The sequence below is a fragment of the Pristiophorus japonicus genome, chromosome 8, assembly GCF_044704955.1.
Source record: "Pristiophorus japonicus isolate sPriJap1 chromosome 8, sPriJap1.hap1, whole genome shotgun sequence".
In the NCBI taxonomy this organism is placed as follows: Eukaryota; Metazoa; Chordata; class Chondrichthyes; family Pristiophoridae; genus Pristiophorus; species Pristiophorus japonicus.
The window spans coordinates 204,228,519-204,245,388 of NC_091984.1; the positions used below are offsets into that span (position 1 = coordinate 204,228,519).

Sequence of the window (16,870 nt, forward strand, 5' to 3'; positions counted from 1 at the left end):
CAATACGAGAACCACAGTCTCGGTCACAGGTTGGACAGACAGTGGTTGAAGGAAAGGTGGGGGGGGGAGGCGCAGGGAGTCTGGTTTGCCGCACGCTCCTTCCGCTGCCTGTGCTTGAGACTCGAGGAGCTCAGCGCCCTCCCGGATGCACTTCCTCCACTTAGGGCAGTCTTTGGCCAGGGACTCCCAGGTGTCAGTGGGGGTGGCATCCTCTTGGACACCAATGTGATAAGTGTATGTAATTAGCAAATACACATCTAACAAGATCATCTGGAGGCAGTAAGGATGCCCACTAGCTGAAGTTAAAACAGGTTGTGTAAAATTCCGCTAATAAAGCAAGCTTTTTAAAAACTAGTTTGTCAATCATTAAAATTCAATCAGCTCTCTTACATTAAATATTGTAACAATACTTGGAGACTGCTGATCATTGGTGCTTGGAATGCACCATCTCGTTCTTCATAGCTAGGTGACCAGGTAGCAAATGTACATCTTGTTCATGTACACTTTTAAAAAAAAAAGAACCAACAGAACCGCACCCTTTAGTGTTTTATGAAAGAGAGATAAGGAATGTACCACAGAGACTGGATATAGTTTAACAGGAAATATAAAGCAGTATGAACATATAATGGCGATTGCATTAAACTACGGAATGTGAAATATCCTGGATGTATTTTTTGCATTCGTTGAATCCCCAAAATCGTCAGGATGTCAAGGGTTAAAGTTGTATCTATTAAAAGTGCTTATGCAAGCTGTCGATACTTTTGTAAACCTAGCATCTCCCCATAGCTATTTGAAGATGTGTTTCTCATTCCATTGACAGTGACAGCAACCGCACCCATTGGGTGTGTCTGCTTGTTAAAAGAGCTTGCCTGTTGGAAATTTGGAGGATGATCATCCAGAAATTAGACACCTAATTTCCATTGCAGTGTTTTTCTCTTTGTTTAGGTGCAAGAAAACACAGTATCTGTATTCTCCAGCAAGTCTTCTGACATTGGTACAGTGTATTAAAGAAATGAAAGATATTTTCTGATATTGGTTCAAAATCTCCTCCTCCCCAATCATCATAGGCGGTCCCTCGAAACGAGGATGACTTGCTTCCACGCCAAAAAAGGACGAGTTCACAGGTGTTTCAATGAAGGACTCGAATTACATCCTGAAGGGTGGAAGATGCCTGTGCGTGGATTTTTTTTAACTTGGGGTGACCGTTGCATACCAGCCACCACACGGGCTTGACAGAGCTAGGTCTTGGTCCAGTGGCAAGGATTACCCAAGACGACTGGAAACCAGCTCTGCTGCACGGACCTAGTGCGCGCACATATCGCAGTGTAGGCTGGCCCGTGCTGCCCTTGGGCCCATGGCCCCGAACTCATGTCTCCCCTGGGCCCCGATCATGTCCCTTTACAATCTCTCGCCGCTCCTTCGCCCTGATCTTGCCACACCTGCTGTATCTGCCCATGCTCCAATCACCGACCTGGATCTTGATGACGTCACTCTTCACAGCCGTCGCCCTCCTGCACCAGCTCGCGCTGTACCTTGAAGTGGTGCGCCTCCACGCTGCCCGTGGCTGCCGCTTGCTGCTCCTATTATGGCCCCGACCAGCCGCTGATGTTCCCTTGCAGGTCGGGGCCCTCACGCTGCCCATGGCTGCTGCTCCTTTTATGGCCCCGACCTGCCGCTGAAGATAGTGCGCGAACAACTGACAATTGTGTGTGATATGGTGCAATGTTGGGTGACATCCAAAAGTATAGCAAGATCATAATTTTCATGTGATCAGTTTTACAAATCTAGATTTATCAAACAGTTGAATGTGTTCCTTTATGAAAAGATTTATTAAAGAGCTGAATGTTATTACTTTTACTGGGAACATATAATAAACAAAATATATGCTAAATATGTACATTTTCTTCAAAGTATAGTGGCGTAGGTAATTTTGGAAGAATGGTTATGAAATAAGAGACTGATGTATGGGATGCTGCCTCAACAACTCTTAATGGATCATACTGAAGGAGGCAAAATTCTGTTTCTCTATTATTACTTTGTCAGATTTTGCTTGAGGTGTGTCTAAATTTTGTTTTGCTGACATGACAAAGAATTGTGTAATTTGAAAGCTACAAATGGCATTTAGGCCCAAATTTTCCCCAGCACTGGGCTCTGTTTTTTCCCGCCCAGTGATATTTCTGGCGCTGAAGCTCAGTTTGAAGATTCCCCAATGTTCGGGCGCCAGCGTCTACTACCAGTGGCAGAATGTTTGGCGCCAAACATTCTGGCGCTGGTGTACTTGTAAAAAACATAGAAACAGAAATTTACAGCGCAGAAGGAGGCCATTTTAGCTCATTGTGTCCGCATGGCCCTCGGTCAGCAGTCCTGACGGTTACATATAAACCTTTGAACAATGGCAGAAAGGTAAAGAGCACCCAGCCCAACCAGTCCGCCCCACACAATTGCGACACCCCTTACACTGAAACATTCTACACTCCATCCCAACTGGAGCCATGTGATCTCCTGGGAGAGGCAAAAACCAGATTAAAAACCCAGACCAATTGGGGAAGAAAAATCTCGGAAAATTCCTCTCCGACCCGTCCAGGAGATCACCCTGGCCGTATTCAATTCCTTGCCGTACTTACCATTTGTATCAGCCAACAAGAGGTTATCCAGTTTAATCCCAATTACCAGCTCTAGGTCCGTAACCCTGCAGGTTATGGCACTTTAAGTTCCCATCCAAGCACCTTATAAATGTGGTGAGGGTTTCTGCATCCACCACCCTTATAGGCAGTGAGTTCCAGGCCCCCACAACCCTCTGCATAAGGAAGCTCCTCCTCAAATCCCCTCTGAACCTTCCACCAACCACCTTAAACTATGCCCCCTCATAAGTGACCCCTCCTCCAATGGAAATAGGCTCTTGATATCCACTATATCCAGGCCCCTCAAAATTTTATAGACCTCAATGAGGTCTCCTCTCAACCTCCTCTGTTCCAATGAGAACAAACCCAGCCTATCCAATCTGTCCTCCTAGCTAAGATTCTCGATTCCAGGCAGCATCCGAGTAAATCTCCTCTGCACCCTCTCTAATGCAATCATGTCCTTCCTATAATACGGCGACCAGAACTGCACGCAGTACTCCAGCTATGGCCTAACCAGAGTGTTATACAATTTAAGCATAACCTCCCTGCTCTTGTATTCTATGCTTCGGCTAATAAAGGCAAGCATTCCGTATGCCTTCTTAATCACCTTATCCACCTGGCCTGCTACTTTCAGGGATCTGTGGACAAGCACTCCAAGGTCTCTTTGTTCATCTACACTATTAAGTGGCCTACGACTTAATGTGTATACCCTTTCCTTATTAGCCCTCCCAAAGTGCATTACCTCACACTTCTCTGAATTAAATTTCATTTTCTACTGCTCTGCCCACCTGACCAGTAGATTGATATCCTCCTGCAGTCCATTACATTCCTCTTCAACTACACAGCCAATTTTAGTGTCATCTGCAAACTTCTTAATCATACTCCCTATATTCAAATCTAAATCATTGATATATACCACAAAAAGCAAGGGACCCAGTACTGAGCCCTACTGAACCCCACTGGAAACATCCTTTCAGTCACAAAAACATCCATCAACCATTACCCTTTGCTTCCTACCTCTAAGCCAATTTTGGATTCAACTAGCCACTTTGCCCTGGATCCCATGGGCTTTAACCTTCGTGACCAGTCTACCATGTGGGACTTTATCAAAAGCTTTGCTAAACTTCATATATACTACATCGTATGCACTACCCTCATCGATCCTCTTGGTTACCTCCTCAAAAAATTCAATCAGGTTAGTCAAACACTATCTTCTCAACAAATCCGTGCTGACTGTCCCTAATTAATCATTGCCTTTCCAAATCCTGTCTTTCAGGATTTTTTCCAATAATTTTCCCACCACTGAGGTTAGGCTAACAGGCCTGTAATTACTCAGCCTATCCCTGTCTCTCTTAAACAAGGGTACCACATTAGCAGTCCTCCGGCACCATGCCCAAATCCAAAGAGGACTAGAAAATGATGGTCAAGGCCTCTGCTATTTCCTCTTTTACTTCGCTCAACAGCCTGGGATGCATTTCATCCAATCTTGGGGACTTATCAACTTTCAAAGCTGCTAAACCCCTAAAGAAGGCTCCCACGCCACTGCTGGGCATAAGGCCAAGTTTCCTCAAAAAAAATGTTTTTAAACCAGCGCACAGACCCTAGAAGCACCGTAGGAATAACCCTTGCCCTCAGTTACAGAAATCCGCGCTGGCCTGCTCCAATTCCTGGCCGAAGGGCCTCTCCAGCTACTTTATATGCACTTTATGCATCTTAAAAATAAATCAGATAATACAACTCACCATTATTGTTCCGAAATCCAAATAAAATCTGGAGTGACGGTAGCAAAATAAAAGAAATCCAAATAAAAGAAAGCCAAAGCTGGAGTGACTGTTGCTGGAGTATCAGCCAAGGGAGGTCCCCTAAAGGGCGCAAAGTTCCTTAGTACTCTGCGTTAATAATGAACTCGGAATATTTGTAAATATGTAATTGACATATATTTGGTCAAAAGATTTGAAACTGCTGTGCCATAGCACATTTTCTGTTTTTACTTATATTTCCAGATTTGTTGCATAAAAATTGCAAGGATTCATTTTTAAATGAGGATAAAATGACTATTTCTTCCCAGCCTTTCTTGTTTCAGTGGGCTACCTGCTTTTTAAAAAGTTTATAGTTGGGATGTAGGTGGTGCTGGCAAAATTGCATTTATTGCCCATCCTTAGTTGCCATGAGAAGGTGGTGATGGGCCTTTTTCTTGAATTGCTGAAGTGCTCATGCAAATGGTACTCCTACAATGGTGTTAGGTTGGGAGTTCCAGGATTTTGATCAGTGATGATGAATGAAAGGCAGTCTGCCCAAATTAGGACTGTGTGTGACTTGGAGGGGAACTTGGAGGTTTCCTCTGACATTACTGTCCTTGGTGGTAGTGGTAATGGAGCTGGGAGTTACTGTTGAAGTGACCGTGGTGAGTTTCTGCAGTGCATCCTGCAGATGGGACATATTGCCACTACTATGTGCTGGTACTGGAGGGGCTTGATATTTCCAGTGACAGAAGCATTGCTCAGGTGAACTGCTTTGTCCTGGAAGATGTGAAGCTTCTTGAGTGTTCTTACAGTTGCACTCATCAAGATGACTAGTAGGTATTTCATCACTCTCCTGAATAAGCATTGTCGGTGGCGGAGCGGTTTTGAGGAGTTAGGAGGTGATCCACGTATTGCATCTGCCCTTCCCTTATAGCCATTTTGTTGTTATGGCTGGTGCAGTTCAACTTTTGGTCAAAGGTGATCATCAGGATATTGTGGCGAGGATTTGGCATTGGTTGCACTATTGAAGGTCAAGTGAGGTGGTTGTGCTTTTCTATTTTTGGAGATGTTCATTACATGGTCCTTATGTGGTAATGTTACTTAACACTTGTCAATCCAAACCTGGGTGCTTTCGATGTTCTTTTGTAGGCTTCACTATCAGCCGAGTTGTGAATGGAGCTGAACAGAAATTTTCTGTGAATTGCCCTACTCCTGACCTTATGATGGAGATGAGGTCATTGGTGATGCCATTAGGAACTTCTGTGATATCCTGAGGCAGTGAAGATTGGCTCTGACACCATGCTCATCTCTCCATCAGGTATGACTGCAACCACTGGAGAGTTTTCCCTTTGATCCTTATTGACCTCCATTTTGCTAGGGCTCCTTGTTGCCCTACTTGGTCAAATGCTGCCTCGATACTGAGGGCAGTTACTCATACTTCTCCTCTAGCATTCAACTCTCGTTCATGCCTGGGACTCTGCCAAAACAGTTCTTTAGATAGGTAATTTAAGACCAATAGCTATCTTCCAGTGAAGACCTTCTTGGGGAAAGCAGTTTATTTATAGAGTTGCTCCATGAACCTGTTGTATCATTGGCAGAGATGTAGGAGCAGGTCATTTACCACTGTTTTGGCCAGGGAAGTTTATGTAGCAACTGACAAGGGGTGTGTCATGTATGTAGACTGTAAGAGAAATTTGGCATTAGGGGTACCAGCGGGACAAGGGTTAAAGTGCTGGTTCCTGCATAAGGAGGTAAAGGCTTTTCTTCTCACGCCTTGTATCTCTTCTCACGCCTTGTACATTCCAGCTCCAAGGCTCCAGATGGTACTGTTATGGGTTGGGATACCAGATAGTATTCCAACATGGAATGTCAATAGGAGAGAACCTAAACAGACCGCTGATAAGATGGTGAGAAGAGACCAGAGAGACTTCATGGCACCAAAGGAAATGTATAACAAATCCCAACATAATGATACCATTCTGGGAACGGTCTAAGATGGTCACGAGATCATGGCCTGTCAGTCAGAGCTCATGACCTGTCAATCCGGAGTAGTACTGATAAGGTCGTCCAATTAGGGAAGTAGCGCTGATAAGGTAGTCCAATTAGGGAAGTAGCGCTGATAAGGTAGTCCAATTAGAGATCTAGGGAGGTCTTGTCCGGGAACAGAGGGGTTTTTGAAATGTATAAAAATTGTATGATTGTGCTGTTCGGGGAGCATCCCCACTCACAGGCGGCTGTGATGCGGGTTGTTCCCGGACGTTCGTAATAAAGATCGTTATACTTTGCCATCCGTCTCTGTCTGCTAACTTCGAGAATTGCTACGTGGGCTGGGGCGAGCGTCGACCCTCTATATCAGTGGGCCCGCTCGTGGGAAAAGAAGCCTTCCCTCTCTCCCCCAACATAGACCATGTATAATAACTGTATAGTCACATAAAGTGTGCCATCAGAGGGCACTGCGGTGGGAGACCTGAAGGTCACCTGCATAGGTGTGCAGGGCCCAGTGTAAAAGGCTGCCCATCATGCTTGTGCCTCACTCTGGAGTTACAATAAATGGGACTAAGGTCACAACAGCTCAAGTACAATACTAGACCTCATGGAGTCATTCATAAGAGTATTAAAGACGTAACGGGGAGAAAAACAGCTAAGTAACTTGCATGATCATTAATCATGTAATAATTTGATTACATGGTTTAAAGGGCTGTTGTGTGGGTGTATAAAAATCAAAATACGTAGTTAAAAGGTTCAAATAAATATGTGTGGTTTTGCAATATTGTGCACAAGTGAAAACCACCTCCTGTATTGGAAAGTGGATTTGTCACTGATCTGTAAATTATATTTGGCATGCTCTTAACACCAAGGCTTACACTGGATAAACTTATGTCATCTGATGGACATACAAAAATGATGGACCCACTGGCCTATCTACCCTGTTCCATATAGTTGTGATGTCCTATCCATCATGATGCAGCTAAAACCAGATTAAAAACCCAGGCCAATTCGGGGCAAAATTTCCCCCCTGATCCTTTTAGTGGATTGAAGCTAATTTAGGACATCACATTGACCCTGATTTTTATTACAGGATACCGACCTCTTGTAGAAGGTGATCTCCACCTCAGCTTCTTCAAGGACGACAGCAAATCAGCGTCCACTGCATTAACTGGCGAACTGTTCCACTATTCTCCGGGGAAAGAAGAACCCCCTAACATCCAACCTAGTTCTGCCTTTTCATAACTTGTAAGCATGACACGTCCTCCCTCCCGAACCTATCCTGTTGAAATAATTGGTCTGCATAAATGCAACCTAGTCCTTTTCATTATTTTATAAAACTTGATCAAATCTCCCAAGTCTACACTTTTTTAAAAGAATACATCCCCAGCTCTTTGAGCCTATCTGGGTAACTAAGGTATTTTAAACTAACCATGTGGCCCCCCTCTGCACTCTTTCCAAAGCCTCATGATCCCCCACTATGTGAGGAGATTAAAACTGGACACATTATTCTAACTGAGGCCTAACCAAGAACTTGTACAAGGGCAAAATTGCGTGCTTTGTTTCCTGATGAATTATCCTGTGGATATAACCTAGAACCCTATTTGCTTTAGCTATAGCTTCACAACATTGGTCATGATCATTTAGAGAGTGAGGTACTGTAATACCCAGATCTTGCTCTTTCACCACTGGCTTCAATTCTGTTCCCTATAGCGTGTATGTATATATAAACATAGAAAATAGGTGCAGGAGTAGGACGTTCGGCCCTTCGAGCTTGCACCACCATTCAATATGATCATGGCTGATCATGCAACTTTAGTACCCCATTCCTGCTTTCACTCCGTACCCCTTGATCCCTTTAGCCGTAAGGGCCACATCTAACTCCCTTTTGAATATATCTAATGAACTGGCCTCAACAACTTTCTGTGGTAGAGAATTCCACAGGTTCACAATTCTCTGAGTGAAGAAGTTTCTCCTCATCTCGGTCCTAAATGGCTTACCCCTTATCCTTAGACTATGACCCCTGGTTCTGGACTTCCCCAACATCGGGAAAATTCTTCCTGCATCTAACCTGTCCAATCCCGTCAGAATTTTATATGTTTCTATGAGATCCCCCTTCATTCTTCTAAATTCCAGTGAATATAAGCCTAGTTGACCCAGTCTTTCTTCATATGTCAGTCCTGCCATCCCGGGAATCAGTCTGGTGAACCTTCGCTGCACTCCCTCAATAGCAAGAATGTCCTTCCTCAGATTAGGAGACCAAAACTGTACACAATATTCAAGGTGTGGCCTCACCAAGGCCCTGTACAACTGCAGTAAGACCTCCATGCTCCTTTACTCAAATCCTCTCGCTATGAAGGCCAACATGCCATTTGCTGCCTTCACCGCCTGCTGTACCTGCATGCCAACTTTCAGTGACTGATGTACCATGACACCCAGGTCTCGTTGCACCTCCCCCTTTTCCTAATCTGTCACCATTCAGATAATCTGCTTTCCTTTTTTTGCCACCAAAGTGGATAACCTCACATTTATCTACATTATACTGCATCTGCCGTGCATTTGCCCACTCACCTAACCTGTCCAAGTCACCCTGCAGCCTCATAGCATCCTCCTCACAACTCACACTGACACCTAGCTTAGTGTCATCTGCAAACTTGGAGATATTACATTCAATTCCTTGGTCTAAATCATTAATATATATTGTAAATAGCTGGGGCCCCAGCACTGAACCCTGCAGCACCCCACTAGTCACTGCCTGCCATTCTGAAAAGGACCCGTTTATTCCTACTCTTTGCTTCCTGCCAACCAGTTCTCTATCCACGTCAATACATTTCCCCCAATACCATATGCTTTAATTTTGCACACAAATCTCTTGTGTGGGACCTTGTCAAAAGCCTTTTGAAACTCCAAATACAGCACATCCATCGGTTCTCCCTTGTCCACTCTACTAGTTACATCCTCAAAAAAAATTTAGAATTTTAGAAGATTTGTCAAGCATGATTTCCCTTTCATAACTCCATGCTGACTTGGACTGATCCTGTCACTGCTTTCCAAATGCACTGCTATTACATCTTTAATAATTGATTCCAACATTTTCCCCACTACTGATGTCAGGCTATAATTCCCTGTTTTCTCTCTCACTCCTTTTTTAAAAAGTGAGGTTACATTAGCTACCCTCCAGTCCATAGGAACTGATCCAGAGTCTATAGAATGTTGGAAAATGATCACCAATGTATCCACTATTTCTGGGGCCACTTCCTTAAGTACTCTGGGATGCAGATTATCAGGCCCTGGGGATTTATCTGCCTTCAATCCCATCAATTTCCCTACCACAATTTCCTGACTAATAAGGATTTCCTTTAGTTCCTCCTCCTCGCTAGACCCTCGGTCCCTTAGTATTTCTGGAAGGTTATTTGTGTCTTCCTTCGAGAAGACAGAACCAAAGTATTTGTTCAATTGGTCTGCCATTTCTTTGTTCCCCATTATAAATTCACCTGATTCTGACTGCAAGAGACCTACATTTGTCTTCACTAATCTTTTTCTCTTCGCATATCTATAGAAGCTTTTGCAGTCAGTTTTTATGTTCCCTGCAAGCTTACTCTATTTTTCCCCTCCTAATTAAACCGTTTGTCCTCCTCTGCTGAATTCTAAATTTCTCCCAGTTCTCAGGTTTGCTGCTTTTTCTGGCTAATTTATATGCCTCTTCCTTGGATTTAACGCTATCCCTAATTTCCCTTGTTAGCCACGGTTGAGCCACCTTCCCCATTTTATTTTTACGCCAGACAGAGATGTACAATTGTTGAAATTCATCCACGTGATCTTTAAATGACTGCCATTGCCTATCCACCGTCAACCGTTTAAGTATCATTCACCAGTCTATCCTAGCCAATTCACGTCTCCTGTCATCAAAGTTACCTTTCCTTAAGATCAGGACCCTAGACTCTGAATTAACTGTGTCACTCTCCATCTTAATGAAGAATTCTACCATATTATGGTCACTCTTCCCCAAGGGGCCTCGCACAACAAGATTGCTAATTAATCCTCTCTCATTACTCAACACCCAGTCTAGGATGGCCAGCTGTCTAGTTGGTTCCTCGACATATTGGTCTAGAAAACCATCCCTTATACACTCCAGGAAATCCTCCTCCACCGTATTGCTACCAGTTTGGTTAGCCCAATCTATATGTAGATTAAAGTCACCCATGATAACAGCTGTACCTTTATTGCACGCATCCCTAATTTCGTGTTTGATGCCATCCCGAACCTCACTACTACTGTTTGGTGGTCTGTACACAACTCCCAATAGCGTTTTCTGGTGTTCCGCAGCTCTACCCATACAAATTCCACATCATCCAAGCTAATGTCCTTCCTTACTATTGCGTTAATCTCCTCTTTAACCAGCAACGCTACCCAACCTCCTTTTCCTTTCTGTCTATCCTTCCTGAATATTGAATACCCCTGGATGTTGAGTTCCCAGCCTTGGTCAACCTGGAGCCATGTCTCCGTAATCCCAATTACATCATATCCGTTAACAGCTATCTGCGCAGTTAATTCATCCACTTTATTACGAATGCTCCTCGAATTGAGACACAGAGACTTCAGGCTTGTTTTTTTAACACTCTTTGTCCTTTTAGAATTATGTTGTAATGTGGCCCTTTTTGATTATTGCCTTTGATTTCTCTGCCCTCTACTTTTTCTTATCTCCTTTTTACCTTTTGCTTCTGCCCCCATTTTTACTTCCCTCTGTCTCCCTGCATAGATTCCCATCCCCCTGCCATATTAGTTTAAACCCTCCCCAACAGCACTAGCAAACATTCCCCCTAGGACACCAGTTCCGATCCTGCCCAGGTGCATACTGTCCGGTTTGTACTGGTCCCACCTCCCCTACAACCGGTTCCAATGTCCCAGGAATTTGCATCGCTCCCTCTTGCACCATTCCTCAAGCCACGTATTTAGCATTTGACCTGCTCATGTGCATAACACTGCTCTTTTCTAAATTAAACATCATTTGCCAAATGGGCCCATTCCCTCAACATATTGAAATCCTCTGCAGTCCTCTGCAGTCCAGTGTAGCGTTCTGATTTCTATATGACCGGTTATACAGGTAGTAGTAGTAGAAATGATCCTTGAAGGATTTTAGATTTAAAGTTGGATTATTGCAATGGGAATTAAAATTAGAGAACTTGAAATTTAAGTACTTGTATTTTGTTTGGTGGGAAATCAGTTTGCACTTGAAACTTTTTAATGGAAACCACAAAAGTACCGCACTAAATTCCTGCCATATTTACCAGCCACGTGGCTATGAATCCTTGTAACAATTTTTGAAATGTACTTTTATGAAATATAGAGTTGTAAACGAATAAGCATATTTTTAGTTATTTAAGAATGGACACAATAAACTTTGTCAGGAAAACAAGAGCTTCTTCTCCCTTCTTATTTTCCTCTTTTTTTTTTAGATCCCTTTTCATCATGAACATTCCTTGATTAGTCTTGGGAAGGCAGACACACTAGTCCCAGGCAAAACTTCTGCCCACATTATGCTTGAAAATTGCTTAAGAGAACATTTGGGTGAGACGTAGCCTGAACTGTTGGCAAAGCTGAGATTGGTACTCGTATTCTGTCACTCCATGGCCCTTCGTTTGCATGACTGTTATGATGTTCCATCACACTGCTCAAGCTTCTGAAAAGTTCTTGAGGGACGAGGTTCTGCCACATTAAAAATAAATCAAATCTTCAAAGTAGTCAGACCATTTTCTGCTGTAAAATTCATTTACAAATGATGAGAATTCTGAAGAAACTTCACTTGTTTCTAGTTTGTTAATTGTATCTTGATTTCTGTTCATTTTAGCTGTGAGTTTTTAGAATGTTCCAAATATAGGAACAGGAATAGGCCATTCAGCTCCTCGAGCCTGTTCCGCCATTCAGTGAGATCATGGCTGCTCTGTAACCTAACTCCATCCACCCATCTTTGCTCCATTTCCCTTAATACCCATGGCTATCAAAAATCTATTGATCTCTGATTTAAAATGATTAATTGAGCTATCATCTGCTTTTTGTGGGATAGAGTTCCACACTTCTACCACCTTTTGTGTGAAGTGTTTCCTAACTTCTCTCCTCAATGGCCTGGCTCTGATTTTAAGCTTATGTCCCCTTGTTCTAGACGCCACCACCAGCAGAAAACGTTTCTCTCAATCTACCCTATCAATTCCTTTCAAAATCCTAAAAACCTCAATCAAATCACTCCTTAACCTTCTATATTCCAGGTATTACAAGCAGAAATTATGTAATCTCTCCTCATAATTTAACCCTTGGAGCCCTGGTAAAATTCTGGTGAATCTGCACTGCATTCCTTCCAAGGTCAATTTATCCTGTACACAGTACTCAGATGTGGTCTAATCAGGGCTTAATATATCAATGTCTCTTTGTAATTTTATGCTCTCATCTACATTACTTACTGTGGCACCAATCATTGTGTCATTGGCAAACTTGGATATATGGCTCTCTATGTAATCCTATTGTGTTATCTAAGTCAATGGAAAATGTGCCTAGTTGAGGCCCTGGCACAGATCCTTGTGGGACACCACTAGTCACTCCCAATTCAAGTACATATCCATTATCCCTACTCTCTATCTTGTACAGCCCAACCAATTTCCTAACCAGGTCAATAATTTACCTTCAATTCCAAGGACTTTAATTTTAGCTAACAGTCTCTTTTGTGGAACCTTACCAAATGCCTTCTGGGAGTCCATATAAACTACATCCATAGACATTCCCCTATCTACTCCTTCGGTTACTTTCTCAAAAAAAATCAATTACGTTCATTAGACATGACCTACCCTTTATAAATTCATGTTGGCTCTCTAATCAACTCAAATTTCTCTAAGTGCTTAGTCATTCTGTTCTTAATTATAGATTCCAAAAACTTCCCACATCAGATGTTAGAATAACAGGTCTAGAATTTCCTGGTTTCTGTCTCAGATCTTTCTTAAATATAATCTTTGCTGCAGTAAGATAACCAGTTATTTGTAACTATTAGCATCAGTGCATACTTTCAAATGAGTGAGAGAGCTTAAAGCTCTTTTTATCGGCTGCTCATGTATTTAGTCTGTACCCAGGCAACCTGACTACCAGAACCAGTATGACTTTTTAGCAGTTGCTCTTTAAACATGCTTGTCTTGGATGAATGTTTCCTGGGTAACCTGGCCAGTCTGTTGTATCTATTGATAATGGCTACCTCATGCTTTCAACTTCACTGACTTTGTGGAAAGTGGATCATTGATTGCACTCTTTTTTTTTCTCGGGTAAGACTACTTTATTTTAAGTTCGGAACATTTGTTGCTTTGACTTCTACTAATGAATGGCATTTGTCATATTATGCAATAAACATTTTTTTTATTTGAAGACACTGAGATCACTTTTTTTCATTGGATGGATTACTGTTGATCGAGCACAGGAGGTACAGAAGGAGGCCATTTAGTCCATCATACCTGTGCCGGCCAGTTGAAATTAGTCCCACTCCCCCTTTTCTCCACCTCCCCACCCCCGCCCCAACCCGGCTCTTTTTTGGGGTCCTTTGGTGAGATCTGGTAATAGTTTTACAAGCTCAGTAGTAATGCCATTCAACTATTAAAAGACCAAGTTCAATACAATAAATTTGCCTCTTTACTGCAGAACATTTCTCAGCAGTACACAATGCAGATAGATAGTAACCTACAATGACAGTATTGTGCTTCCAGATTTCTGGAATTGGAGGCTCGAGAGCAGATAAACTATCCTTTAGCTGCAGCCACCACGTGGTTTAGGATGAAAATGAAGAGCTCAAAAAAAATCAGTCTTCCTTTTCAGTTAAATAAAGTTTGTATTGTGCATTATCGTTGATGCGCACCAAATGCAAGAACAAACATTAGTAAATAGCACCTTGTTAAGGTGCAATTACCTTTGTATTTACATCCTTCTAATCCCTTCTTAATGGTGTGGGGTTACAGTTTGTCCTAAGCACTGGCTGCAGTTTAAATAAAGCTAGTTGCACTGCACACAGATTTGTTTAGTTTATTCAATAATGATCTACAACATTCTTGTTAAATAGTAGAGTACTGTAATGTCGCACCACATTATACTGGCTATTGTGTATAGCGGACATGTCATGTATGCATGAACGCGCCCGCTATAAGTGGTGAGGACTGTATATAATGTAATTTTTTTTGTTTGATTTGCCTGTTTAATGAGAATATCACAAGTGGCTGCCTCTTATCTCTCCCAGAAATTAATGACCATTTATCTTATAAATCTTCTTTGTAAGAGTGAGGAATATAAATTTCAGGGATCTCACCAATCAAATCAAAGTGTCAGTCACAAAGCTAGGCTGATATTCAACCAACTACAAAGAGAAGTCAATGTAATTAATACTGCAAATATTGTTACAATGTCCAAAATAGACATGAAGATGCAACTTGTGTATTAAACAATTTGCGAGGTAGTGGGTTTATTCATATCCATTTGACAATTTTTGTGATAGATATTGCAGTTCCATGAGGCAGCAGAAGCAGTGGCTGATGGTAGTGATTTTTTTTCAATCTCAAAATGTGGGCATCACTGGCAAGGCCCCCATTTATTGCCCATCCTTAGTTGCCCATAGACAGTAACTGAGTGGCTTGCTCAGCCACTTCACAGGGCAGTTAAGAGTCGACCAACATGGAAGAACTGGTTAGGTTTTTACTAAAATCCTGTGGTTTCATGATAACTTTCTTTTAAACAGATTTTTAAAACTGAATTCAAATTCTCAAACTGATGGGATTTTGAACTCATGTTCTCTGGATTATTAGTCCAGGCCTCTAGATTACTAGTTTACTACCTTAACCATTATGCTATTGTACCTGATTGGCATGGAGTTAAAAAGTCCTAGTACGACAGGATAGAAACAAAGTGAACTCGCTATACTTTATATACTCAGGTGTTTATTAAAGGCAGTTTATATTTAAGCGCTAAGTTTGTAAAGATGTCTGAATAGAGTTGCTAGTTTCTTAGAGCAGTTGTAATTTCACCATCACTGGGCCATTTCTGAATGTACTGGTCTTGGTTTGGAGAATCATTGTCAATGTTCAGCCTTTGTGTTGAGCAAATAGATTTATAAGCTGCAGAGTGTTTTTTGCTGAGTACAGGTGTAACTTGAATTGTGAGAGGCCTGTGTGGTTGTGTAAGTAGTACTGATGAATAAGTAAATGCTGGTGATATAGTTAAGAAGTTATCCATATTGTGACTGAGATTTAGAAAGGAAAATAGATTTCTCTAGATGAAGTGTAAAATAAAATGGCAGTCATCAAAGCATTTCACGAAGTATTGATGCGGTTTCATTCATGTGCCACTAATTTAATGGAACTTGTCTGCAATCAGACACACACTTGTTGACAAATATAGATATACTTAGCTAGAATGTTAGACAAGTGAGCAATAGTGGCACAGTGGCTAAACTTGAAGGTCTATGTCAAGCTGGCAAATGGTCTTGGCTTAAGGTCACATAACGAATAACATGGTGATGAGTTTCATGACATGTGACTGTGAGGATAAGAATGTGAAAAATTTGGAATGAAACCAGCACTATAGAAAGCCCCTTCTCCTGACACGCAGATGCTGTATCATTGCAAATAATAAGAAAAGTGCCGACAAATGCGATCTGCTATTGGTTGGCTCTTAGTTGTACTTTGCTTATGTGACTGTTATGCCCCACATGGTGAGCTCTTTCTTTCAGTTGGCCATCTGAAGAATGTGCATATATGGAGGACAGTGAAAATGTTATAATAAGTCAACTATTGCAGCAGTTTTTGTGGATTCCTAATGGTACAGCCTGAGTCCTGGCGAATTCACACCATTTGCTGGGCCAAGTATGGCACATGGCAGCCAGTGGAACTGATTTTACAAATTGGAATTTTTAAAATAAAAATTCTCTCTGGCCCCATTGATACTGCAGTTTAATTCAGCAGTTTTGCTCTTGGATAGTGCAAAACCAATTTTGGACTTGACCACAAAAACTTCAGTAAAGATTATGGGACTCAAACCAAGGTTTACACCCAGCTGAAATATTGGTACTTTGCCTTGGGAATTAAATTTGCATTCTGTATGTTGCAGCTTATTGCTTATATTCTAACCATAGGAAGAATTCCTGTTATTTTTCTGCAATTGAATATATTTCTGAAGTTTTTATTGCGATACCTTTAACTTTATACCTGTAACATACTGAAAAAAGAGTGAGATTTGTATGAATGGATTTTGGGTATAACCCAGATTACAGGATGCTATGGTAGAAGTGTTTAAAATTATGAAAGAATGGACAGGGTAGAGAGAAGCAGATTATTTCCAGTAGTTGAGGGGTTTAGAATGAGAGACCCATAGATACAAGATTAAATGTAAGAGATTTAGAACAGAGCGGAAAATAAATTAATTCACGGTTGTAGGGCTGTAGAATTCAGTTCCAGGGTTTATGGTTGATGCCAAAACGATGTCAATGTTCCAAATTGGATTGAATAG

The 16,870-nt window shown here is 41.8% G+C and overlaps 1 protein-coding gene across 5 annotated transcripts in view; it reads left to right on the forward strand.

The window, feature by feature from the left end:
• Positions 1-16,870, forward strand: part of clip1a (CAP-GLY domain containing linker protein 1a) — a 207,272-nt gene that overhangs the window by 20,730 nt on the left and 169,672 nt on the right. Inside the window, exons 2-3 of one of the 5 annotated variants that reach the window (XM_070887800.1) lie at positions 7,443-7,597; positions 11,806-11,955. The exons of the other annotated variants lie outside the window; for them this stretch is intronic. The gene's annotated coding sequence lies outside the window, so the exon portion shown is untranslated. The remainder of the gene's footprint in view (positions 1-7,442; positions 7,598-11,805; positions 11,956-16,870) is intronic. 5 annotated transcript variants of the gene reach the window in all.